This window comes from Dipodomys merriami, unplaced genomic scaffold (assembly GCF_024711535.1).
Source record: "Dipodomys merriami isolate MVZ:Mamm:240054 unplaced genomic scaffold, mDipMer1.0.p SCAF_818, whole genome shotgun sequence".
NCBI lineage: Eukaryota > Metazoa > Chordata > Mammalia > Rodentia > Heteromyidae > Dipodomys > Dipodomys merriami.
In genome coordinates, this window is record NW_027206422.1 from 39,426 (window position 1) to 63,009 (window position 23,584).

Consider the following 23,584-nt stretch of genomic DNA (forward strand, 5'->3'; position numbering starts at 1 on the left):
CCACATTTTTAATTCAGTGTAACCCCATTTGTCAAATTTTGCTCTTATTTACTGATTTATTTGAAGTTTTAATCAGTAGCTTACTGTCTAAATAAGATGTTTCTTCTTTTATGTTGTCTGTAATGTAGTGTTTTATTTTACATTTTAGCTCTTCAATTTTTATGGGCTAGAAAAACAAGGACCATTCACAACTTAGGGCATACTGGAATACCTGGAGACAGTGTCCAGGAGAAGATGACTGGAATTGTGGTCAGAGAGAGAGAAGCTCTGTGAGTGGAAATATTTACTCACCACAAGTGCTGCCCTTGTGTACACATGTGGGGCCTTTGGAGCCAGAGCGATCCTGCTTGTCTCATCGACTAGAAGTCTCCCTGAAGCCAGCAGTTGTTTCAAGTACTCAGAAAGTAATCTTGTGAAATGATTCAAATATCCATTTGATGTTTTTAAGAATCAACGATATAGGGTTGGGAAGGTAGCTCAGTGGTAGAGCGCTTGCCTTGCATGCATGAGGCCCTGGGTTCGATTCCTCGGCACCACATAAAAAAGAAGACAAAACCCGGAAGTGGCACTGTGGCTCAAGTGGTAGAGCGCTAGCCTTGAGCTGAAGAGCTGAGGGACAGTGCCCAGGCCCAGAGCTCAGGCCCCACAACCGGACCAAAAAAAAAAAAAAAAAGAATCAATGATATATTAAATAAAGCTACAATTTACAAATTGTCCACATACACTAATAGGAATCATTATGCATTTCTGATCACAATAAGTAATGGAGGAAAGATTTTACCTGTTATAGGAATAACAGATATCTCCCTAGAGTAATTTTACATATCCCTAATGCCATAAGGGTATCATGGAGTAAATATAGACATTGTGACTTGGGTACAGATGAGTCTTTTACAAGGTATCCTACACTTAGACTTGTTGGAGTTGGTGAATTCTTCAAAATATGCAGCCTAACTCTGCCGACCATCTACTGGATGTTTGCCAACATCCACCTGGCACTGAACTATCTGTTCAAAATATGAGTGCCAATTCTAATAATGTGAAACTCTTGACCTGCAGGAAAAGCATTGGAAATAGAGCCTGAAAATGGAGTGCTCAGATCAGAGAAGCACCCTCACTGGTTACTTTCAGCACCACATTTTATGTGCCATGAAGATGCTGGCTTAGGCTGGCCCTTTAGTGTGTGCTGTTTACAGCTGTGGTATCTTCGGAATCTTTTTTTGTGCCTCTACTTTTGAATGAAAAAAATATTCTCTTAATCCAACTTCAACTATTTGCTGCATGAGAAAAAGAATTAATATTTATGAAGGGGGCACCTGATTCTATCTGAAAGGAGTTTCCCTAACCTATATATAGACAGAGCAAGGATAGCTTATAGCAGATTGTGAGACTTTAATCAAACAGGATTATTTGGAAAAGAGCTCGTTGTTCTAATACATTGCATAGATATGAACCACGTACAGTGTAACAGCATTCCCCCAGGCACTGGAAAACCCAAGCTCTGCTGCTCTCCAGGGAATGGACAGTTGGTCATTAACACTAGAAATCCTAAACAGGTTCAGTAGGTGTGAAGTCCTCATGGGCTCTAGACACAATGAAATTCTTCCCAACTCCAGTTTGAACTTCATACCTTAGGACCAACTCACAAAGTAAGTTTTTGTGTGATTGTTAGGCACTTTGAGACTTTTAGAATGTTTTTGACTCTTTTTGGAGCCCACTCTAGTGGCAACACTAACATTAGTTTAAGATCTAAAGCCAGAGCCAGCTGTAGCACCTTGTGTTGGCCTACAGACTGAAACTGTGCAATCAATATATTGTACTAATCATCCACAGTACCTGTTTGATTGGCAAAGCTGATTTTCGAATTTTTTGTATTATCTGAGACAAATCCAACATCAGTTCTGTCAGGAGAAGCTTACGAGATGAGTAAGGAGAGGCCTCACAACTTGTCTTGCTTTCTTTTTTTTTTAATTGTGAAAATACCATACAGAGGGGTTACAATTACATGGGCAAGGTAATGAGTATATTTCTTATCAAGCATTGTAGCCTCCTCCTTTGTTTCCCCTTTCCATTCCTTCCCATCCTCCACCTGCCCCCCCAATCCTCCCACCCGCCTACCCCCACCCCTGAGATGTATAAGTCGTTATGTCTTGCATGACAAATTCCCTTCATGTCCTTACTTATTCCTATTTACAAACATAAGTACAATATTTGCAATTTATCCTGATTGGAGATAATGTTTTAACATATTCATTGGCAGGGAAGTAAGCATGCAAACAATCAAAATCTTACGTTTTGAAAAACTCCCTAAATTTCTATGCTCATTATGCAGCTTGATTTTCAAGAACTATAATTCGTTTTGGGATTGGCTTTTTCTGTTGAAGAAATGAAAAAAAAAAACTATAACTTGACCTTGTGATTTGATATTTATGTGGTTCAATATGGAAGTTGGATAGCATTTAAAAATCCCTTCATTTGCCTCTTTAGGAAGTACGAGATCCTTAACCAGTCTTGTATGAGAAACTGTAAAACTGTGGCAGCATTTACAAGACCACCAGGATTAAAATCTGCCCAGATTGGGACACTACTGGACCTCTACAAGATTGCATAGGTGAAAGTGGGATGAGTGAAGTAATATCTTAAAATGTCTAAATTGGTGCCATTTCAGGTGTTAGAAAAGAATGAAAAGAGGCTGATAAAATGCCGTCGCCATGGAGACGCAGCCAGTATGGGCAGCCGCAGCCATTAACCCTCAAAAGCAAGGCTTAGAGCAATTTACCAGATCCCAATCTTGGCTCCTTGCCTCCAGTTACCCTGAAAGCGAACCATTCAGGAGTATGCAATACTCCTTGACTCAACCACTTCCACAGCCCTCATGGGCTGGACGCCGGGTTACAACCAGGTTTACAAGGGGAAGAAGCTAGCTGAACAGATGTTTCAAGGACTTATTCTTTTTTCTGCAAAAGTTGGATTTATCTATGCATAAATGGCCGAACAGTTTGGATGGACACTCTATATAGGTATGGCCGGATTTGCTTTTCCATGTTTGCTGATGCTTCCTCCATACTCATCTATCCACGACATCCCCTCAAATGGTTATCTGTTCAAGAATCAAGAACAGAAGACAAGAAAATTGGGGATAGAAAAATTAAGAGGTATGTTAAAAATAATTCATTGGGTTTTTACATTTGTTTTCTCTGAGATGAGCTAAGTTGACATCATACCCAAATCATGAGCCTAAAACTCCCTATGCTCTTAAACACAGATTTCTTTATATTTTAGTTTTCTTTATATTTCTTTTTTGTTATTGTTTTGTTTTCTACCCCTAGCTAATTGAGTGTTGATTAGTTACAAAATAGTCTCCTGTTGTTCACTTCTCATTTTGAAGAAGAAGCCAAAGCCAAGCCTGTCATAGTACCACTAGCCTGGCCCTTCTCCTAGCCATCTGTGAGCATTCATGAGTGACAGCCAGGTTCAGCACATTCTTGGCTTTGCTTCTGTCTTTTTTTGTACTTTTTTAATTCTAAAAATGCGGTATAGAGGGGTTACAGTTCATGAGCAAGGTAATGAGTACATTTCAGCTCCCCTATGAACCAGAAATCCCACTTTGGGGCATTTACCAAAGGATCACAAACAAGGCCATACTCAGGCTACCAGCACAACTATGATTATAACAGCAATATTTAATATAGCTAAGATATTGATCCAAACCATATGTCCTTCAATAGATGAATGGATCAAAAAATGTGATATATATATATATATATATATACACATATACCTGCATACGTACCATATATACATATATAAACATACATACAATGAAATTTTCTTTATATTCCAAAGGCAGTTAGAAATAACTCAGTTGTATTTGACTTACAAATATTTTAGACAAATATTTTAGACTTTTGGAAAACAAAAGTACAAGTATGCAATGTTTCTTCCAGGTACAAATAATAATAAATGCCACATAAATGACAGCCAAAAAGGAAAAAGTATGATAGGAAAAAGGTGTATTTAGGAACATAATTTTTGTGATATCAAAGACTATGCATTCAAAGATAATAGGCTATCTATAATCTAATTGGCATGAAAAAGGGAATGCAAAAGTTACAGTAGATTACTGGTTTATTTGGAGTTTTAAGCCCTATCAATAATTTCCTTTAAAAATTGGGAAGTTGAAAATGACTTTAGAGTGTGATAATATGTTGAACTGGGTGGTTCATACATAATAATACCAGTTACTAAGGAAAATTATCTCTAAGTACCCATCAAAATGCAGGAAGTAATTTGTAGTTTAAGTGGTAAAGTACTAGCCTTGAGGAAAAAAGCAAAAAGTGAATAAGGCTCTGCATTTGTCAACCTGAACTAGCATGTGTGTGTGTGTGTGCGCACACACACACACACACACACACACATACACATACACACACATGCATGGTCATGTGCAAGGGATGTTGAAAGACTCAGAAAGAGAAATTGAGTGTAAAACCTTTCATATGTAATATTAGATCTAAAATATGAACATGAAATTTGAAAAAAGTAAAACACATGACCATTAATTATATATGAGTTCAGACTATATAGTACAGAAAGCAGTAAAATTTTATGTTGTATTAATTTTTTTTGTGAAAGTATTGTACAGAGGGGTTACAATTACATGGGCAAGATAATGAGTACATTTCTTATCAAGCATTTTAGGCTCCTTCTTTTTGTCCCCTTCCCATCCCTTCCCATCCTCCCCCACCCCCCCTAATCCTCCCCTGCGAGCCCCCTCTGCACCAAAGTTTTAAAGTTCATTTTCGACATAATGACTCAATTGTATGTTGTAACCTCTCTGATGTAACAATATCATATGCGAACAGTAAAAAGATGAAGCTTATCTTGTCCTTGGGTAGGTGTTAAAGGAGACATGGAAAGAGGCAAAGGAATAGGGAGTAGATGGCTTGGAAAATACAACATAAGATTCAATGCACATATGTCTAAATGGAACTAGGAAAGAAAGGGGATGGGTGGGGTTTTTATAGATTAGAAGAGTCGATGGAAACTATGACAAAGTCTAAGAGGCATTGTAAAAACCAATTGATACATTGTACAACTGTTTTAAAAAACTATCCATGAGGCCTGTAATTCTAATTAGTGAGGAGGCTGTGAAATGAGGATTGTGGTTTGAAGCCAGCCATGGCAGAAAAGTTCATGAGACTCTTATCTCCAACAAACTACTCAGAGAAGGCTGGAAATACTGCTGTGGCTCAAGTTGTACAGGGCTAACCTTCAGCACAAAGAGGTTTTGGAACAGCACTTTGATCTTGATTTGAAGTGCCAAGACAGGCACAAAAACAAAACAAAACAAGATAAAACAAAAGAAAAAAAGAAACAAACCAAAAACAAAAAAGATCTTAATTTTTATATTTTTGAAAATTACAAGAAAAACCCATGTTCCACCTACTTCAAATAGTTAGATAATATACATTATATGGCTGTGATTATGATGGATGGAAATTTTCTCATTCATGTAGCATCTAATGTTCATTCGAGGCATGGTTTTTCATGCCTCCCAGGCTATGACTTGTGTAGGCTGAGGTTATGGGCTTGGAGCTGCAGATGCTGATACCCTTCTCAACCAGTGTTTCACCTCTTAACAGGGCAGTCATACCCAAGGGCTCCTTCAACTTCAGCTTCATGATCTCTTCGTGGTCCTGTGGGCCCAGTTGGGGGTGCCATCCTGGATACATGTGATTTGAAGTAAGTTCATCCTACTCATCCTCTATGCCAAAAGAGTCAAGTGTGAGAGGGTTTGCAGACATTTGAAGTAATGTACATACACGGTGCTCCAGTGGCCCCACATACCTACCCAGCATATGCCTGTGTATCCTAGGATTATTGGTCTGGAGCAGGGGATGCTTCCAACATATTCCCTAACTAGTGCTTCACCTGCTAAAGTGAATACATGATTGAGAGCCTCTTGTTTACCTTAAGGAAATCTAAATTCCTGATCTGTGCCAGGCCACAACAGATGCCATCCCACATGCCCCCCATTTCATTTTATGTTAGACCTCTCCTGCCACACTGTGGGAACCAAATCACTGGTGAGCAGTTGTGCATGTATGTACACACATTCACACTAAGGCATGTACATAGTGTCAGATTTGACTGGTTGTGTACTATATATTATAGTACCCAAGTGAAAGAAGACTTGGAGATTCCTTGACTACAAGTTGTCCTGTTTTGCTATTTAGCTGTGTCCTGTATAGCCCAGGGTTGTGGGATTCGAAGTGGGCATGCGTCCACCCTCCACAACCAGTGCTCCTCCTCCTACAGGGAGAGCATGCCCAAATCCCTGTTCTTTCCCTCTTGGACTAACATCTTGCAGGTCCTTCTCTGAAGGCCCAGGTGACAGTGCCATTCCAGATGCCCTAGTTTCTATGCAAATAGGACCACTCTCCCTTTGTGGTAACTGAATATTTGTGTGGGGTTGAGTGAGTATATCATTGTGCTTGTGTATACACCAGTTTGTGGAACACAAGGACCTGTGGCAAGATTTTCCCACTTGGGTGCTGATGCCAGCCCAAGGGAAGAAAGGCTTAGAGAGTAGATCTTTCATGTCTCCCTTGCAGAGTATGGCCTGTGCTGCTTGGGATTACAGGGCTGGAGTTTGGCATGGTGCTGCACTTTCTAACCAGGGCTTATCCGGTTACAGGGAAGCCATACAAGGCGGCCAGTTTTTCTTCACTTTGGGACCTCTGGCTTCCTGGTATGAGTCAGCCCAGGTGCAGCTATATGTGCCTATGTCCTTCTCAGTAAGTGGTTCCACTCCCGGTTGGAACTGTGGGAATCCAGTTGTGATATGTGTTGTGCATGTGTGTATACACATTCACAGGAGTGCACAAATGTGGTGCCAGAGTGGCCTTGTTGTGCAATATATTGCATCCAGAAGAAGGGAAGCCATAGCTTGTCCTTTTTCCTTAGCTGGTTAATTTCAGTGTAGCCTTGGGAGGCCTTCAATTCAAAGTGATTCCATTCCCTCCTCTGTCCTGTGAAAATGAAATCATGGGTCAGGGATTTTGTGCATGTGTATACACATTTTCCCATGAAAGCACTTAACCTATTTTTAAATTGGATAGGTCCTAGGTGTTTTTGGACCCAAGAGAAAAAGGCTGGGGTTGGAGACTATAAAACATCCCTTTCACAGGCCTGTGGAGTCAGGCTTATACGCCTGGAACTTGGGGTGCTGCCTACCTTCCTAAATAGTGCTTACTACTGCTAAAGAGAGGTCATGCCTGGTAGCTTGCTCTTCACCATGTGGACAACTGTCTTGCTGGTCCCTTCTGATAGGCCTATGCCCCAGTACACACTTTCATAAGAGGGCACATACATGATGCCAGATAGGCCTGATTGTGGGCATATTGGGCCAGGCCCTGTGTCCATACCCCTGTAATGCCTTTGTAGCCTGGGGTTATTAACTTGGATCTGGGTATGTTGCTACCTCCCTAACTAGTCGTTTACCTTGTACAGTGACTTCATAGTGAGGACCTCTTCTTGATCATGTAAAGGAACTCTTTATTCATGATTTGTCAGCCTCAGAGACAGTACCATCTGAGATATATCCATTTTCATGTAAAGATTGCTCCCACCCTGCCATTCTATGGGAACCCATTCATGGAATGTGGACACATGATTGTGCCTATGTGGTGCCAGTTGGACTAAGGGTGGGCTCTAGAGGGCAGAAGAGATGGCACATTGGAGCTTGGAGTATGTCCACCACCCTTCCCAACTATAGCCTATATACTGGGATTATGAGTCCTGAGCAGGGGATACTGTTGCTCACCCCATCCAGTGCTTCCCCTTCCACAAAGAGGTCATGGCCATTAGCCTGTTTTTCTTAATCTTGCAAACCTCTAGCTTCATGATTTGTGTTGTCCTAGATGCAGGTACCATTTGCAGATGACCCCAATTCAAAGGAAGCTGTTCCTCTCCTGCCCTTGCCCTGTGGGAACTGAATTGCAAAACAAAAAAGAAAACATTACGAACTAGTAAGTAGTGGGGTACTTGAAGTTATTTCACAAATGAGGGTCCTTATTAAGGCTTCTTACCCCCTTTTTTCTTCCTTGAAAAATTTTCCAGTGTACTAAAAATCATCACAAATACTTATGACAGTGCATATTAAATGTGATGTCCTTCATATTATGTATGAACATTTTCTTCATGAATTTTAGTCAGTAGTGTTTGATAACTTTTACTCCTCTATATGCAGTTTGCATAATGATAAAGTTTGTATCCATATCCACATATATTCTTATATAATCCTTCTCCAATCATTTGGTATTGTCCAGTATATTTTTAACTTTTCCCTAGTCTGACAAGTGTGGTATCTCTTTATTGTTCCTGACAGAATATTTTTCATAAATCTTGCCACATCACATATGCCTTTTCTTGTGAATTGCATGCTCAGATATTTTATTCAATATCATGTATCCTATCTGTCATCTTCTTGATTGAAATGTTCCTTTGTTGAATACATACTATTTAAATGTCTTCAGTCTTAAGAGAGGATGTTTATATTTTTTTTGATGTTACTTACTCAACCAAGGTGTTGCTGTAATGTAAACTTATTGATATTTTCCTACCTTTGTATTCATTTCCTTGGGGAAAATCTCCATTCTTAAAATGCACTCTTATTTCATTCTTAAAGCTTTTAAGTGTTGCTTTCTACCTTTGTTTTTAGGAATTGTTTGCTATGGCTTTAAGTTAAGGTCTATTTTGTATCTTATTCCATATAAATAGCTAGCTATTCCAAATAGCTATTTATTGAATAGTCTAATGTCAAATCTCAGGATTCTACATAGGCTTGTTCTCAGTTCTCTACCCTATGTAATACTTTTTCTTCAGCTGTAATACCAGATTGTCTTGATTACTAGGCTTTAGTATAACAAATCCTCATTTTGAGTTATGGTGTGTCCCCAAAATTGTTCTTTCATATTCTTTGTGTCTTTTGATCTTTAGAAATCCTTCCTCTCCTCTGTTAGTGGGGACCAAACACCGAGTCTCTTGCATTTAAGGCAAGCACTCTACCACTCAGCAACTCAACTCATAACTTTGAGGAACAACAGTCACTGGGTCCAGGTGAGGTTTGGGGAAGTTTCCCTCTATAAGTAGGAACTCTTGACTTAGGGTCCTTGGTCACAGAATAAAAATTTGCAGAGTAGTCACCATGGTAAGAAAACTTGGCAATGTTTTATTGAGTTAGCAAGCAAACAAACAGATAAGCAGATAAACAGAAAGACAGAGGCACACTCAGAGTGTGAGTGCTCTTAACGGTAGACGCAAAGAGCTCTTTGACATCAGGGGCATTTATATAATAAAAGCAAGTCCTGTCATAAAGCCATATATATAGGTGTTTATCTTTGCTCTTAATCACTCTGGGGTTACACCATCTGAGTTCTTGGTTATTTGGTGATTCAGTCTTTAGTGTATTTCTTTTTATCGGGGGGAGGGTCCAGTCATGGGGCCTGAACTCTGGGCCTGGCCGCGGTCCCTCAGATCTTCAGCTCAAGGCTAGTGTTCTACCACTTGAGCCCCAGCGCCACTTCTGGCTTTTTTCTTTTTTCTTATGTGGTGTTGAGTAATCGAACCCATGGCCTCATGCATGCAAGGCAAGCACTCTAACACTGAGCCACCTTCGCAGCCCCTTTAGTGTATTTCTTACAGGAAAGAATGCATATATTTTTGCCATAGAACAGATGCTTATCCTTAAGATGATGAACGCACCCTGAGTTAGAAGCAAAGAAGATAGTGCATGTATGTTTCTAAATGTATTGTTTCTATCAGAGTTCCTAGATGTCATTTTCCAGGTCTCATTTTTCCTAAGCTATCCAGCCTGAAACTATAAAAAGTCCTGATAAGACTTCTCAGAAAATTGCATTCAATTTATAGATTGATTTGATAGAAAACAATACATTCTTTAGATATTGAGTATTCCCATGAATGATTTTTTTTTGGGTCCGGTCATGGGGCCTGAACTCTGGGCCTGGGCACTGTCCCTCAGCTCTTCAGCTCAAGGCTAGTGCTCTGCCACTTGAGCCACAGAGCTACTTCTGGCTTTTTTCTTTTTGTTTATGTGGTGCTGGGCAATCGAACCCAGGGCCTCAAGCATGCAAGACAAGCGCTCTACCACTGAGCCACCTTCTCAGCCCCCCATGCATGATTTTGACATAGCTGTATTTAGCTGTTTTTCAGTTATTTTTAATAATTAATGTTTGTTACATAGTATTATATATCTTTTGTAGGATATGCTTCTTGGTGTGTTTATGTTCGTTTGGTTTGGTTTGAACAACATGGGGAATTGAACTGGTGTATGGGAGGAAAGCATTCTACCACCTAAGCCACAATATAGCCATGTTAGTAACTATTGAAGCTACTTAAAATAATCATCCATCTTATAATTTGTTATTTTTACCTTTTTTTCATCCTGGGGTACTTGGTATAGGAGTCTGGTTTTTTTGTTTTGTGTGTGTGTGTGTGTGTGTGTGTGTGTGTGTGTGTGTGTGTGTGTGTGTATGCACATGCATTCATATAAGTGTATATGTGCCAATACTGGGGCTTGAATCCTCTTAACTTTTTCCAGCCAAGGTTAGCATTTACCATTTGAGCATGTATGCACCTTCAGTGTGGCTTTTCTGGTTAAATCCTACTCAGGAGGATACAAATGGCAGTTCAAAGCCAGCCTGGGCAGAAAAGTCCAGTAGTCCTATGAACTACTTTGAAAAACTACTATGAAAAACCTGGAAGTGGTACTATGGCTCAAAAATAGTGCTCAAGCTTTGAATTGAAGCCCTCAATCCTTAGGGCCAGCACATACAAAAATTAATGAACTTTGAATTGTCTAACCATGATGTATTTACACCATGATCTACAGATCTCAGCCTCTCAAGTAGGTAGCATTGTAGGTGTGATCCTGTAGTAATAATAAGTCATTTATTATTGTTACTAATGGATATTTTTTAAAGACATAAGTGTATGCTAGTGGCTCAAGTCTATAATCCTAGCCAGTCAAGAGGCTGAAGTTTAAGAATCTTTGTTCAAAGCTGACCCAAGGGAGAAAAATCTATGTGGCTTATCTCCAATTAACAATCAAAAAGTTGGAAACACAGCTGTAGCTTTAGTGGCATAGTAGTAACCTTAAGCAAAAATGCTTAGGGACAGTGCCCAGACCCCGAGTTCAAGTCCTAGAATCAGCCTCCAAAAGTAAAATAAATAGAACACAAAATAACTCCAGGTATGGCTAGTGATAGTATGCCTAGTTTGCATGAAATTCTGAATTTGATTGCCACCAGCAAGAAAAATACACAAACCAAGAAAAAATGTTTCCAAAGTCAGAGGGAATTTTTTACTGATCCTTACTAACAGACAATTTTTTTCTTACACAATTTCATTTAGAACGTTAGCCCAAGGCAGGTGCTAGTGGCTTGGCTCATGCCTGTAATATTAACTACTCAGGAACTTGAGAATTGAGGATAGTGGTTCTTGAGACTCTTCAATAAGCTACTCAAAAATAAGTGGAAGTGACCCTATGGCTCAAGTGATAGAGAGCTAGCCTTGAGCTCAAAGAAGCACAGGTACAGGGGCCAGGCCCAAAGTTCAAGCTTCATGGACAACAAAAATAAAAATAAAAATAAAAAGCCAAACAATAACTCCAGTAGAAGAGAAATGATTATGCAATGACTACTTTAGCAAGAATGCATTTCTCAGTTTAGAATGAGGTTTCACTTTGTATAACCTTATAAATATAAGATAATTAAATTTCAAGTAATTATTTAACTTCACTATCCACTAAGTTGGAGTGTTGAGCTATATGTTAAATAACAGTGAGTTATAGAAACATGAAAGACGAACTTGAGGCAATGATAAGGGGAGTTGAAGAAATCAATGTTGTTTTGAGAGCAACTCAGGTTGAAGCTGACCACCTAGGTAGGTCTTCAGGAGACTAAGGCTGTTTCTCATTTCTAAGATCCCTCTCCTTGGCTGGGCCCCTCCCATTGAGTTTAATCAAAGATTAGGTTAGGTGTGGGGAAAAGCAGCAGCTTGTATTGAAGGTTTTAAAAAAAATAAACCCTCTTTTTTGTGTTTAAATGTAGGAACTAGAGAAGTCGTTGGTTCACAGGACTCTGCATTTGAAAGAACTTCCAACTATGAAGGCCAACCTGAGCCACATATTCCAGAGAAGGACATGATGTTGGCACAGGAACAGATAGAATATTTGCAGAAGAATTTTATGTGGTGCTTAATTTATTAAGCCTTTCTTGTTTATGTTTGATGTAACCTGCTAGTAATAGATGTGAAATGAGTAAAGGATCTGTTGGCCACCTAAATTTGTTACTTCAGCAAAAGTATATCTGATCATGCTAAACCTTAGGTTTCTAAGAGGAAGAAAAAGATGTAAGTCCTTCAAGATGCTAACAAAACTGAATTCACAATCCATTAATTGGAGGGAAGGGCACTTTTTGTTGGCAATTTTAAATATCCAATTGCATTTTTCCATGCAGGTGACTATCAGCAAAGAGGAGATTGAAGGGGGCTCAGAAGGTGGCTCAGTGGTATAGTACTTGCTTCAGATGCATGAGTCCCAGGGTTCAATTCCTCACAGACACATAAACAGAAAAAGCCAAAAACTGGCACTGTGGCTCAAGTGGTAGAGCGCTAGCCTTGAACTGAAGAATTGAAGGACAGTACCCAGGGTCAGAGTTCCAGCCCCACAACCGACAAAAAGAAAACTAAAAGAGGAGATTGAAGACACTCAGTTCATGGATCCTGTTGAATGAAGACTATAAGGAGCTGTGTGGATAGCTGGTACTGATGGAAAACAGTTCTACAGACAGCAGACAGCAGTATCATTGAAGAAAGGGTTGAGAAGTTTCAGAAGGTGAACCAGCAGTATGAAGGCAGGTGTAGTTACGACATCCTTCTCAATGCTGAGAATCTCATGCTATAGGTATGTTTTGTACAAGAGTTGAAGAGACTTTCGAACTACTTTTCATCTTTCTGAGGGAAAAGAGAAGATTGCTGAGAGATGAGAGGGGTGAGCCACTCATGGCTAAGCATATATTGAGAACAGGTGTTTTTCTGGGTTGGCAAGTCTGATAAGAGGAGGGGCTTATGTCTCTTGAAGTATCTTGGTGTCTCAGACCAGTGAAGGAGTCTAGTTATTATTGCCCAAGGGCAGAAGTCATCCCGAGTAAAGTTGGTGATTTCATGTGGTCACTAGGCCTCAGATGTAATGTAGCTTAGTAATATAACAGGAGTGATGTTCTTTGAGTTATTTGAAACTGAGTTATATTCTCTTGGGACTCCCAAGTAAATTACAATAGAAGCTACCCATGAGAGACATGAGAGAGACTGTTGCATTAAAAAGTAAGAACTAGATTTTGAATTTGATTATTGAGCTTTTCTTGACTTTCTAGACTTTCCTTTTGAAATTGCATTAACTCATTTGTACAATGAGAATTTTTCAATTACAAAAATCTTTAAAGAGCACCCTTATGTTTGTGGCTAAGGAAGAAATGGTTCTTTCCATTTTTTTTTTTTAGTCATGCAACTTGAACTCTGGGCCTGGGCATAGTCGCTGAGCAATTCAGCTCAAGAGTAGAACTGTACCACTTGAGACACAGTGCTACTTCCTGCATTTTCTATTTATGTTGAGAATGGAAGCCAGAGCCTCAAAAATAATTTATCCTGTAATTGTTTCATTTTTGGTTATTATTAATGTTTTTTCATTGTGAAAATTCCATACAGAGGGGTTACAATTACATGAGCAAGGTAATGAATACATTTCTTATCAAGGATTGTTACCTCCTCCTTTGTATCCCCTTACCATCTCTGCCCTCCCATTTCCCTTCCCCCCATCCCAACCCCCCACCAATATTGTAAAGTTCATTTTTCGACATAAGGTCTTGTACATCTCATTGTTGCAATGGGTCCACTTGTATCCCTATTTAAACAATTTCTTTTTTCCCTTCCACACCCCAAATTATAACAACAAAAAATATAGTGAAAAGAGGGGTTATAACGAGAGGGAGGGACATACAAAGCAACAAAGAAATCATCTTATAAATATGTTAGAAACAATCGCAAGAAAGAAAAATTATTTCACTAGTTCTCTAGGTGTTGATTTCGCCTAACATCAACTTTTTTGAACTTTTCCGCTTGACTCATACATATACTAGATATTGCAAATAAGGGAAACCATGGGACCTATGCTTCTTTGGGCCTGGCTTACTTCACTGAATATAATTTTTTCCAAGTTTTTCCATTTCCTAACAAATGGGGCAATGTCATTCTTTCTGATGGAGGCATAGAATTCCATTGTGTACATATACCACATTTTCTTGATCCATTCATCTACTGAGGGGCATCTGGGTTGGTTCCATATCTTAGCTATGGTAAATAATGCTGCAATAAATATTGTTGTGCTGGTAGCTTTAGTGTGGTCTTGTTTGTAAACATTTGGGTAAATGCCCAAAAGTGGGATTGCTGGGTCATAGGGGAGTTCTATGTGAAGTCTTTTGAGGAACCTCCATACTGCTTTCCAAAGTGGTTGAACAAGTTTACATTCCCACCAACAATGAAGTAAGGTTCCTTTCTGTATACATCCCCTACAGCATCTGTTGTTGTTAGAGTTCTTGATTTTTGCCGTTCTAACTGGGGTGAGGTGATATCTGAATGTTGTTTGAATTTGCATTTCTTTTATGGCTAGGGATGTTGAACATTTCTTCATGTGTCTTTTGGCCATCCTTCCTTCTTCTTCAGAGAAGTTTCTCTTTAAGTCTTTCTCCCACTTATTTATTGAGCAGTTGTTTCTTTGAGGATTTGTTGTTGGGGGATTTAATTTTTTGAGTTCCAAGTATATTTTAGATATGAGACCCTTGTCCGTTGTATAGCTAGTAAAGATCTTCTCCCAATCTGTGGGCTTTCTATTGATCTTGCTAGCTATGTCATTTGCCCTGCAGAAGCTCTGCAACTTTATGCAATACCATTTGTCCAACCTTTCTTTGATTTGTTGTGTTTCCGGGTCTCTATTCAAAAAATTTCGGCCTTCTGTGGGGTCAGAAAATACATACAAAAAATATTCTCAAACCACAATGAGAGCTTTGTTTGTAAAATGGGAAATCCATCCATAATAAATGAGCAATATGTACTGCCATCCAGGCCTGTTCATGAATTTGGGTGTACAAAGAGGATCTTCGTTTAACAGTATCTGTGTGATGATGTATTTGTTCTTGCTAGAATGCTGTTTAACTGGTAGAAGTCCTATGTTTTCACTAGGGATATTAATAATCATTAAATAAGGCTATGTAAATAATTATTGTTTTTATCTGTTTATCTCTACTGTCTTTCCCATCAAATACCGTAATAAGGGGATTATTTATATAGTGCTAACAAATCAGAGTCTGAAGATAGGCACATCTCTTACATATATTTGCCAAAGACAGCAAAAAGAATTTGCAGAATTAGAGAGCCTTCTGTACCTACATCATTTTCCATATACCTCATTGTATATATTGAGCAATTTAAAAGCTGCCTTTAGTAGTACTGTGAATACTCAATTTTAATAAACATTAAGTTGTCTTCTTAAAAAAAAAAAATTTCGACCTGAGCCAAGGAGACCTAGGGTTTCTCCTATTCCATCCTGTAATGTTTTCAGAGTATCTGCTTTGACTTCAAGGTCTTTGATCCATTTGGAGTTGATTCTGGTGCAGGGTGATATATAAGGATCTAGCTTTAGTTTTCTACATGTAGTTAACCAATTTTGCCAGCACCATTTACTGAAGAGGCTGTCTTTCTTCCCTTCTATTGTTTTAGCTTCCTTATCGAAGATCAGATGGCTATAGGTCTGTAGGTTCATTTCTGGGTTTTCAATTCTATTCCATTGGTCCTGAGGTCTGTTCTTATGCCAATACCAAGCTGTTTTGATTACTATGGCTTTATAGTAGAGTTTGAAATTTGGTATTGATATTCCTCCAGCAGTGTTCTTTCCGTTGAGGAGCGTTTCTGCTATTCAGGGTCTTTTATTGTTCTATATGAATTTTTGGATTGCCTCTGCTATTTCCTTGAAGAATGAGGTTGGAATTTTGATAGGTATTGCGTTGAATTTGTAGATAGCCTTGGGAAGTATTGCCATTTTCACGATGTTAATCTTGCCAATCCAGGAGCATGGGAGGTTTTGCCATTTTTTAAGTTCTGTGTTGATTTCCTTTTTTAAGATTTTAAAGTTTTCATCATAGAGGTCTCTCACTTCTTTAGTTAAGTTAATTCCTAGGTATTTTATTTTTTGTGGGGCTATTACAAATGGAGTTGCTTTCCTAATTTCAGCCACACGTTTCTCCTTGTTGACATACAGAAAAGCCATTGATTTTGGGGGGTTAATTTTATAACCTGCTACATTGCAAAGTTTTGAATCAGCTTGAGTAATTTGGGAGTGGAGTCTATGGGATTCTTTAAATACAAGATCATGTCATCTGCAAAGAGGGAGAGTTTTATTTCTTCTTTCCCTATTTGGATCCCCTTTATGTCTGCATCTTGTCTTATTGCTGTAGCTAGGCATTCTATTACTAGATTGAAGAGAAGTGGAGAGAGTGGGCATCCTTGTCTTGTTCCTGAGTTAAGACAAAATGGCTTTAGTTTTCACCATTGAGTATAATGCTGGCTGTAGGTTTGTCATATATAGCCTTTATTGTATTGAGGAATGTTCCATGGATTCCTAATTTTTCCAAAACCTTCATCATAAAGGGGTGTTGGATCTTGTCGAATGCTTTTTCTGCATCTATTGAGATAACCATGTGGTTCTTATTCTTGCTCCTGTTGATGTGATGAATAATATTAATTGATTTGCGTATATTGAACTAGCTTTGCATCGCTGAAATGATTCCTGTTTGATCGTGGTGTATGATTTTTTGGATGAGTTGTTGAAGTCGATTGGCCAAAATTTTGTTGAGAAGTTTTGCATCAATGTTCATCAAAGAAATGGGTCTATAGTTCTCTTTCTTTGATGAGTCCCTGCCTGGTTTTGGGATGAGGGTTATGATGGCTTCATAGAATGTGTTGGGTAGTGAGCTTTCTCTTTCAATTTCATTGAAGAGTTGGAGGAGTATTGGTGTGAGCTCTGCTTTGAAGGCCTTGTAAAATTCCGCTGTAAAACCATCTGGTCCTGGACTTTTCTTAACTGGGAGATCTCTTATTGCTGTTTCTATTTCAATGCTTGATATGGGCCTGTTAAGATAGTTTAACTCATCTTGGTTTAGTTTTAGCATGTCAATATTTGCTAGGAAAAGGTCCATTTCTGTCAAGTTCTCAAACTTATTAGCATAAAGTTTTGAGAAGTATTCCCTTATAATGTTCTTAATCTTGGTTGTTTCCGTGGTGATGTTTCCATTCTCATCTCTGAGTTTATTAATTTGGGTGTGTTCTCTTCTTTTTCTGATAAGATTTGCTAAGGGTCTGTCAATTTTGTTAAGTTTTTCGAAGAACCAACTCTTTGTTTTGTTGATTCTTTCTACAGTTTTTTTGGATTCTAATTCATTTAATTCTGATTTAATTTTGATTATTTCTTTCCATCTACTGGATTGGGGTTTATCTTGCTGTTCTTTTTCAAGGAGGTTTAGATGTGTCATTAAATTGTTAGTTTCAGATCTCTCCAATTTGTTGATGTAGGAGCTCAGAGCTATAAACTTGCCTCTGAGTACTGCCTTTGCTGTGTCCCAGAGGAGCTGGTAATTTGTGTGTTCATTTTTGTTGAATAGCATGAACATTTGAATTTCCTTTCTAATCTCTTCCATGACCCACTCATGATTCAGCAGTTTGTTGTTCAGCCTCCGTGTGATGCTGGACTTTCTTTGGTGGATTTTGGTGTAGAGTTCTAATTTTATTCCCTTGTGGTCAGAGAGGATGCAAGGTATAACTTCAATGTTTCTGAATTTAGACAAGTTTGCTTTGTGGCGTAAAATATGGTCTATTTTAGAAAACGTTCCATGTGCTGCTGAGAAAAACGTGTATTCTGATGCTGCTGGGTGAAATGTTTGGTAGATTTCTGTTAAGTCTTGTTGATCTATGCAGCTGTTTAGATCTGCGGTTTCTCTGTTGAGTTTTTGCCAAGTTGATCTACCTAGTAGGGAGAGTGGTGTGTTAAAATCCCCAACAATTAATGTCTTTGGATCTATATGGGATTTGAGGGAAAGTAGTGTTTCTTTGATAAATTTGGGTGCTCCATTGTTTGGCGAATAGATATTTTGAATTGTAATATCCTCCTGAAGGAGAGATCCTTTAATTAGTATGTAGCGACCTTCTTTATCTCTTCTCATGAATTTTAATTTGAAGTCTATTTTATCTGATATTAGGATTGCAACTCCCGCCTGTTTATGGGGGCATTTTGCTTGGTAGATTTTGTTCCAGCCTTTAACATTGAAAATGTGTTCTTTTTTACGGGCAAGATGTGACTCCTGCAGGCAGCAGAAAGAAGGGTCTTGTTTTTTAATCCAACTAGACAGTCTATGTCGCTTAATTGGAGAGTTCAGTCCGTTAACATTAAGAGATAAGACTGAGAGGTATTTGGGAGTTCCTGCCATGTTATCCACCTTCATGGGGGCTGTGAAAACTGGGTTCTTCCTATGGTTCTCGGATTCTCAGTTAGGGTGCAGTTTTTTGGCCTTTATTGAGGTCTTGTTGGTTTTCTATGTGTAGGACATCTTTAAGAATCTTTTGTAGGGCTGGTTTGGTGGAGATGTATTGTTTCAATTTTTCTTTGCCATGGAAGGTTTTTATTTGGCCTTCAGTTATGATGGAGAGTTTAGCTGGGTACAGTATTCTTGGTTAATAGTTGTTTGTTTTTAGGGCATGGCATACATCATTCCAGGCTCTTCTTGCTTTGATTGTCTCTGCTGAGAAATCTGAGGTGATTCTAATTGCTTTCCCTTTATAGGTGATTACCCTTTTCTCCCTGACAGCTTTAAGGATCTTTTCCTTGTTCTGAGTTGATCCTGTGTGGATTATAGTGTGACGGTATGATGTCCTATTCTGGTCTGGTCTATTTGGGGTTCTAAAAGCTTCTTGTATCTGAATAGGCCTATCTTTTTGTATGTTTGGGAAGTTCTCTGCTGGGATCCTGTTAAACAAATTTCCTAGACCATTAACTTCTGTTTCTAGATGCTCCTCTACACCCATTATTTAGATTAGGCCTTCTGATGGTGTCTTCCAGGTGTTGAATAGATCTATCATATTTCTTTGACTTGTCTTGGATGGTTGTATGTTCTTTCTCTATAATATCTAGGCTGTCTTCAATCCCTGAGATTCGATCTTCTGCATGGTCTAACCTGCTGTCAAGACTCTCTACTTTGTTTTTAATCTCTTTTCCTTCTAATTGGTCAGCTTTGATGGCTTCAAGTTCTTTGTCGAAGCTTTGTTTTAGGTCTTGTATGAATTTCTTTACTTCCTTAATTTGGTGTTCAGTGTTTGTTCTCAAATCACTTAGTTGATTGGTTATGGTTTCTTTGGACACCCATTCCTTCTGTTGGATTCCATTCAGCATTCCCTTTGTGATCTTCCTGACTTCCTTCAGCTCTTTGTTAATGGATTCCATGAATGCCTTTAGTGATCTTTGTGTATTCTCTACCTGGTCTCTCAATTCCTGTATTACTCTTTGATTAGCTTCTTCCCGTTCGTGGAATTCCTTCAGTTCTCTTTCCTCCCATTCATGGGATTCCTGCAGTTCTCTTTGAGTGTTCTCAGCCTGCTCATGCCATTCCTCCATTTCTCTTTGAGTATTCTCAATTTGTTCACACAAATCCTGTATCATTTTTTGAGTAGCTTCCTCACGCTTATGATATTCCTGTATAAATTTTTGGGATGCCTCCTCTCTCTCCCTATCACGCTCATACAGAGTCGTTTGTAAGTTGTCAAACTTCTCATTTATCATGTTTGCCAGCAGTGTTTGTAGAGCTATTTGGGAACTCTCCTCTGGATTATTCATTATCTGTTCTGAGCCCTCATTATCAAGATTGGGAATTGAGGTACCCAGATTTGCCATTTTTCTTGTGTTTTTCCGGCTTACTCTGCCCATTTGAGATGAAAATAGCACCAGTTTTGTACTAGAACACTATCTTAAGGCAACCATCAACCAACGTTTGCATTTTTACAGTCAATAGTCTACAGATACAATCTAGTTCAACAGATACATCTATTCAACATATGTTAATGGGCTTCAAACCGCAGAGAAGAATTTGGAAAACCAGAAATTATTAGGGTTAGGGAGAGATGTGGGTAAAAAATTGGAATAGATTGGTGTGGGGAGGCACAGGGAGAGTTAACTATGTCCTAATCCCAATGCAGGATATAGGTTGGGTAGGATGCAAGTAGAGAGAGAGAGAAAAAGAAGAAAGGGAAAGGGAAATGAAAAGAGACCAGAAAAAAAAAAGAAACGTAAAAATTAATATTATTATGGAGATCAAAAAACCATCTATTTAGAGAGGAATGTGAGTATATTAACAGAAGGGAAGGGACATAGAGGAGAAGTGAAAAACTCAAAAAAATGCTTAAAATATTATATCGGTATAAAGAGGTAGTACTGCTATTAAGGAACTTAAGTCTCAGAGGTTTTGAATTGAGTAATAAATTTGTGGATTAAGTGTGTACACAATGGGGGATAGGGTCTACTAGTTAAGTACGGGTTTATCTGAGGATGTGCAGGACAAGAGTTAAGTCACATAAAGAAGATCAAAAGAGAGGAAAAGGTGAGAGGGATAAGAAAGGGAGAAAAAAAGATCAGAAGTTCAGTAGAGCTAGACAAAAAACAAAAAGATAGTTAAGAAAGAAAAAAAAGAGAAAGAAGACAAGAAAAGAAAGGAAAATGCACATTCACGTATTCCTAAAATAAAAATTATAAGAGGAAAAAAAAGTTACTGGAAAACAATTATTTTTTCAAAAAAGGCAAAAATTAAAGATTAATAAAATTTTAAAAAAGGAAAAAAATTTATATATATATATATATATATATATATATATATATATATATATATATATATATATATATATATATAAGGTACCAAAAAAAAAAAAAAGAAAAGAAGAAGAAGAAGAAAAAAAAAAAGTTCTTTGATTTTTTTGGAGGGGGCAGGGTTGGGAAGAATCCTGTATCTCCCTTTTCTCTGTAACCAGCCTCTTGTTGGAGTCTCTGGTCAGCTTGAGGTCCTGTGGCTTGATTGGTTTCTTAAGTCAGTTTGTTCCAACAGGCAGAAAAATGCTCTGCTTTACCCAAGATTTTGAGATCCCCCTCCCAGGTTAGTTTAATGGGAGGGTGATCTGCTTTGAGAATCACAAAAGAGGGGGATGCAGTGGTGAGGCTAGTTTCTGGGTAGAGTTTAGGCCTTTCAACAATCAGTAGCTTTTCCCTGGGGCTATTTTGTGAAAAAACTCACAGAGCCCAGCCTGGAGCCATTCTTAGGGTTTCTGTTTTTCAATTGATTGTGGAGGCTGCTAGAGGGAGGGGCAGCCTCTGGCTCTGGTTACCCAGTGAGGCAAGGCACTCCAATGGCTGGCGCCTGAGCTGGTTGACTTTTCCCTGGATGGAGCTGAGTCTGGCAGGTTACTTCACCATTAAGTTCTTGTGACCTGCTAAATGACTCGTTTTATTCCATGGCCTGAGTTGGAGCTGGCAGATCCTCCGAACTTTGTCGGTATCCAAGATGGAGATCACTGGTGCTAAGGGGGGAGGGGTGGCCTTCCCTCCTCTGCTCCCTGAGAAAGAGTGAGGACGTCGAGCTTCTACTCACGCCAAGTCTTGGATCCTGGGTCGTCTCTGGTCTGCAAACTGCAGGATGAAGATGTCCGCTCCTTGTCGGTTCTTGCTGGTGTTTAGTAGAATCCACTCGCCCGCTGCGTCTGGCTCCTTCGTCCCGGACTCTCTGTGTGAGCGCTCAGGTATGGTCCCGGCTGTGGTCTCCGCCGCGACCCTGCCGCTGCCGCTGAGGCAGCAGCTGGCAAGCGCTCAGATGTGTCTTCTTTCCTTGGCTTCCCCTCTCTTGTCTAACTCTCTGTCCTGTGATGGCACACTTGGTGTGATTCTCTGGCTTAGGACTGTTCACTGGAACTCTAAAACTGCTTTCTATGTGAGAGCTTGTTCAGATTCCAGCTTCTCCTCCGCCATCTTCCCGGAACCCCCCTCTGCCTTGATGTTTTTTGTTTTCATTTCCTTTTGTGTTGTACCTGAGGCTTGATCTAAGGAACTGAGCACTTACCTTGAGCTTTTTGCTCAAGGCTCGTGCTCTACTACTTGAGACACAGCTCCATGTCTACATTTTTGTGGTTAATTGGGGATCAGAATCTCAGAGACTTTTCTACCTACACTGGCTCTGAACTGTAGACTTCCTTATATCTCAGCTATCATTACAGGCATGAGCCCGTAGCAGTGTGCTCCTGTTTTGATGGCCACAGTCACATGAAGCCCAATGTGGAATCTTCTCACTTGAGACAGCATCACAACACAAGATTCTCAGATTAGAGATGCTCAGCCTGCATCTTACTTCTTTACCCCATTGGTTTGTCTGTAGCACTCCATTTTGAATACCATAGTTCTGAAGAAGTCCATAAAAGCACTTCTCCTCCTTCTCAGGGAGGTATTCCTGGGGTTAAGATCTTTTTAAACTCAAGTTATTTTGTTGTTTGCTGGCTTAGCTTCCTGATGCAAACTTATGCCCCCAACCCCTACCCTTTGAAATAAGAAAGTGGGTTAGGGTAAAGTAGAGACAGGTGTTTACAATGGCTTTTGTGCTGTCATTCTGAAAGGTAGGGGAGGGAAGGTGTAAGATTTTTGGGAAGGTCACAGAACATCAGCACTGGAACCCACCAATGGGAAGTCCTCATTACCAAGCCTCTTCTCCAATCAGAGACCTCCAGGAAGGCAACCCTTTCCAGTTGTCTGGAAACTTTCTTGTCTCTGGGCAGTCACAAGGAGAAAATGTTGGTGTGAGGAAGGTGGAGCTCTACAGCTGTAGGAACCAAGTAGGCAAGTTAGTTGGAGGCATTGATTCTCATGACCCCATCTGAAGTCTTACATGCCATGAGGGTGCATATGCCTGCATGTATTCCCTCTGGGGGAAATAAGAGGGACTTCCCTTTCTCCATGTCAGGGCAAAGGCCTGATGCCCAGCTGCCAGACTCAGGTGAAAGTTTGCAGGAAGTGCCATTATTCTCCCCTGGTAATTCTATAGAACAATGCCCGGAGACTCTCTTTGTGTGTCTAAGGAAGCTCACCTGTGCCTTGCTTACTCTTTGCAACCTTTGATCACTGGAGCTACTTCACATTTGTTGACAAGGTTTAATTCTTCCTGCTTACTGACTTAAAATTACCTCTAATTGTCTGTGTTCGTATGAAATTGTGTAAAGTTAACTTTCTGCTCTTTGTCTGAAGATCTACTTTTAGGTCTGTATGCTGTAAATCAGCATGTGATATGTCAACAAACTTTGTCCATACCCACATATTGTGGTCCACTTTCTGCCTATTGATCATGCGTTCCCAGGTCTCACTGAGGAATTGGCAGCAATT

At 39.3% G+C, this 23,584-nt stretch overlaps 2 long non-coding RNA genes across 3 annotated transcripts in view; both read left to right on the forward strand.

Moving 5' to 3' along the window:
* Nucleotides 1-7,649: 7,649 nt before the first annotated feature.
* LOC138819770 (uncharacterized) lies at nt 7,650-12,638 on the forward strand. 2 transcript variants are annotated; one of them, XR_011369616.1, is made up of 3 exons: nt 7,650-8,033; nt 12,135-12,435; nt 12,543-12,638. It is a non-coding gene; the product is annotated as an uncharacterized lncRNA (long non-coding RNA). The 2 variants fall into 2 exon arrangements; XR_011369617.1 differs by lacking the exon at nt 7,650-8,033 and adding an exon at nt 9,090-9,123.
* A 120-nt stretch (nt 12,639-12,758) lies between these two features.
* LOC138819771 (uncharacterized) overlaps nt 12,759-23,584 on the forward strand; it is a 31,408-nt gene continuing 20,582 nt past the window's right edge. The window contains exon 1 of the long non-coding RNA XR_011369618.1: nt 12,759-12,988. This is a non-coding gene — a long non-coding RNA (uncharacterized lncRNA). The remainder of the gene's footprint in view (nt 12,989-23,584) is intronic.